The sequence below is a fragment of the Artibeus jamaicensis genome, unplaced genomic scaffold (assembly GCF_021234435.1).
Source record: "Artibeus jamaicensis isolate MK-2021 breed Jamaican fruit bat unplaced genomic scaffold, CSHL_Jam_final contig_755, whole genome shotgun sequence".
Taxonomy (NCBI): domain Eukaryota; kingdom Metazoa; phylum Chordata; class Mammalia; order Chiroptera; family Phyllostomidae; genus Artibeus; species Artibeus jamaicensis.
Window position 1 is genome coordinate 33,832 of NW_026521950.1, and position 4,241 is coordinate 38,072.

At 46.7% G+C, this 4,241-nt stretch overlaps 1 pseudogene; it reads left to right on the forward strand.

The window, feature by feature from the left end:
* Nucleotides 1–1,998: 1,998 nt before the first annotated feature.
* Nucleotides 1,999–2,884, forward strand: LOC128628429 (polyadenylate-binding protein 4-like; annotated as a pseudogene).
* The last annotated feature ends 1,357 nt before the right edge of the window (nt 2,885–4,241 follow it).

A 4,241-nucleotide genomic window follows, 5' to 3' on the forward strand; every position in this document is an offset into this window, starting at 1 on the left:
AGCCAGTTCCAAGAAACGTCACAGAAAACACACATATTTCTCCCTTGGATGATATCCGGAGACCACTCACAAAGTAACTGCACATGCGGACGTCTTCCACTGCGCTTCTAAATTAGACTCCTATGAAAAGCCAATGATATTCCCCCTGCAATCAACCCCTTTTCCTGCTGACCTGCAATAAGGTGTCATTCCCCAAAATGGCCACGAGATGGCCGAAGAGACGGACTTGGAATGCTTGTCCCACAAATGGTTTGATTGAAAGGCTCCTTCACTTTTTTAGTGTGAGATGCAATGACTGGAACACTTTTCGTTTTCACCCCAAATTGTGACTGCACAACGTCATCACCATTCAGTTCCACTGCCCTCTGCCACCTTTCAGGCACCTTCCCATTCCATCGTCCCACAGCACTGTTACCTTTGGGAGCAGAGAGCTCTTCCAGGTGCCTTCTGCAGTCTTCCAGGGAATGCAAACTTATCTCCATAAAGAAAAATTCAGTGAGATGAACTAAATAACCATGTGAAAGTGCAAGTTCTGGTGACTACTGCGGGTGAATCACGACTGTGCGGCCAGGCTGGAACCCCTTTTCCCTGGTCACCAAAGAGAAACGTGCGCTCCCACCTCATCCCGAACCTTTCCCGTCTTCTGCTTTGACTCTTTCCCACAGGCAGTGCTTGCAGTCGGTCTGACGGGGCAGCACGTGTTGCGAATTTCCCCAAGGAGCTCCCCCTACAGGACGCCTTCTGGTATTACCACACAGGCAACATGACCTCCTTTGGATGAAGACCGCCCTGAGGAGGGGCTGCTGGTGGTGGTTCCTTCATTTGCCTACAATCTCTCCTGTTCTACATTATTCTCAAACTCCAACAGTTCATACTCCCTCACAATTTGTTTGCAAGCAGAACAGTTTCCTTATGTTTCCATAGAGAACCATATGTGGAAATAAGGTATAGAAAGTTCCCCCCACCAACCCAGCTTAACTTCTGAGGAACCTAAACATCAAAGTGATTGATGTAATCATACTGGTGCAAATGATTTTTCGAAGCCTGATTAGGGTACTATGAGTATGTCACCTGTCTCCTGTATGGCCCAGCGTGATCTGCCTCAGTGAAAATATGGACTCGATGGCTCCCAACCACAAACGGTCTACCAAACCCGTGGGGCCCCTTTGTGCGAGAAATCTTGTGTATGAAACTTTGCAAACCACTTCTGACACATGTCCTCACCTGCAGCGCCTTCTCCATCCACACTACCAATCTTTATTTTTGCATTCCAGTTGTGTTTTCACCTTTCTTGAAATGACAAAGCCTAATGTGCTACAAATGTTCCTTATGTTCATTCATCTTCAGTATTAAAATAGCCACAAAATCACAATGGTTTGGATGAGTTTTTTCTTTCAATGCATGTTGCTATGATATCTGTCAAGATACAGTTTAACCCAACACTTTCAAATTAAGTTAAATAAGTTCGAGAACCAGAGTCACAGGATGGGGTGGGGCAGTGATGGGGGCCGAACTGACTTTTGGGCCAACCCGGTATAAACAAAGCTTTAACTTGAATCACACCATTGAAATAATTTACAGTATGTTTTTTGCTCTCACATCACTTAAGCTACAATTCACTGAAAATGGGTGACTGGGAAGTTCTCCTGCCTGGTCCTTCTGAAATAGACTCCTATAGACCTTCCAAAATGAACCACCATGTGAGTTGCAAAATAATTTGTACTGAATGATGCTAAAGATACTACATACTAAAACTTGAGATTAAAACCTGCACCCTTAAAAACACAAAACCTCACTTTGTACAAGGGTTGCACCCATTTTAGGAACCAAAAGAGTAAATGAAGCCAAGACACACTGGAGGGAATGTGCTTCTAGCCATGTTCAGAAGTGCATGTATGTAAAATGATAGTGCTTCCATTTTATTGTATTTTATTTCTGAATGGAGAATTTTGAATACATTTTATTTTACCCTTGTTTAAGAAAGCTGCAACTCAGAGGAAGGAAGAGCAAAAGGCCCACCTGACCAACCAGTATATGCAGCGGGTGGCCGGAATGAGAGCACTCCCTGCCAATGCCATCTTCAATCAGTTCCAGCCTGCGGCTGGTGGCTACCTTGTGCCTGCAGTTCCTCAGGCTCAGGGAAGGCCTCCATATTACACACCTAACCAGTTAGCACAGATGAGACCTAATCCACGCTGGCAGCAAGGTGGGAGACCTCAAGGCTTCCAGGGAATGCCAAGTGCTATACGCCAGGCTGGGCCTCGTCCAACTCTTCGCCATCTGGCTCCAACTGGGTCTGAGTGCCCGGACCCCTTGGCTATGGACTTTGGTGGGGCTGGTGCCCCAGCAAGGGCTGACTGACAGCTGCCAGTCTGGAGGTGTTCCCACAGCTGTGCAGAGCTTACCGCCTCGTGCTGCTGTGGCTGCTGCTGCTCCACGGGCTGTCGCACCTTACAAGTACGCCTCCAGCGTCCGCAGCCCTCACCCTGCCATGCCACCTCTGCAGGCATCCCAGCCTGCAGTCCATGTTCAGGGGCAGGAGCCCCTGACCGCCTCCATGCTGGCCGCAGCACCCCCCCCCCCAGGAACAGAAGCAGATGCTGGGAGAACGTTTGTTCCCACTCATCCAAACCACGCATTCGAACCTGGCTGGCAAGATCACAGGAATGCTGCTGGAGATCGACAGCTCCGAGCTGCTGCACATGCTGGAGTCCCCCGAGTCTCTCCGCTCCGAGGTGGATGAAGCTGTGGCGGTGCTACAGGCTCATCACGCCAAGAAAGAAGCTGCCCAGAAGGTGGCGCTGTTGCTGCTGCTACCTCTTAGACAAGGAAAAACTGTACGTTTGGCTGTTGTTGTTTTCTGCAGTGGTTTTCGCTCGTGAATAATACCTTCCTGAAAGATTAGGGACAAAAAGCCATGCTTTTTGCCATTTAACCTGATAACTTAGGCATGCCATCTTCTGGGTTGTCTTTTCTGTCATCTGGACATTAATATGGAGAGAAGAGTACAGGTCATAAATTGTAAGGAGTAAACAACAGTTTTCTCAATAAAGAGTACCTGGTTAGCAAAAAAAAAAAAAAAAAAAGAAAAGAAACAAAGAAAGAAAGAAAGCTGCAACAGATAAAGCAAATTACAAACAATTTTCTTTTTTTAATTTTATTTAGTTATTTTTCAAGTACAGTTTTTTGTACAATTTTCAAACGCACTTAGAACTTGTAAAAACCTGACTCTATTACACTACAAAGCCCATTCCAACAAATGTCATATAACACACATTCTTCACTTCCATTGCCCTTACCCTGCAAACCAGTCACAAATTATGAACTAATTTGACAGTGCTGACATTTATACATTTTGAAATGCACTTGTAGATAACATTGCCATCAAAAGTCATTGATATTCCACTGAAATCAACCACTTTTCCTGCTGACCTGCAGTAAGGTGTCATTCCCCAAAATGGCCACTGCATGGCAGCAGAGACCGACAGACGGAAGGCATATCCCACTGATGACTTGGCTGAAAGGTTCCTCTGCTTTTTACTCTGAGATGCTATGACAGACACACTTTTCATTTTCCCTCAAACACGGTGAGTGGACAACGTTAACACTGTTTTTCCCCACTGCCCTCTGCAAACTTTCAGGTAATCTCACCACTCCATGGTGCCACAGCTCTATCTTTCAGAGCAGAGAACTCTTCCAGGTGCTTTCTACAGTCTTCCGGGGAATGGAAATTTCTCCCCACTAAGAGAAATTTGGAATACTGAACTACGTGGATACGTGAGGTGCATCTGCACTGCAGATGAATCACAACCACGCAGCCAGGCTGGAACCGTTTTGCCCTGGTCACCAAACAGAAACGTGTGCTCTCACCTCATCCTGTCTTCTGCTGACAGACTCCCGACTCTTTCCCTCAGGGGGTGCTTTCAAGTTGGTCTGACGGGGAGCAGTGCTTGCTGGGAGTAACCCACTGAGTCTCCACAAGGAGCTCCTTCTGCAGGACCCCTTCCCCAATCCACAATAACCTATTTCGGATGAAGACCGCCCTTTGCAGGGGGCCGGTGGTGGTTCCTTAACTGGCCCTCAATCTCTCCCATTCCACATCATTCTAAAATATCAATAGTTCATCCTCCCTCACAACTTATTTTGAAAATGGAATGTTTTCCTCACGTTTCGGTAGAGAACCACATGTGGGTACGTGGTCAAGATGGGTCCCCTCCTTGCACCCACTTAACTTCTGTGGA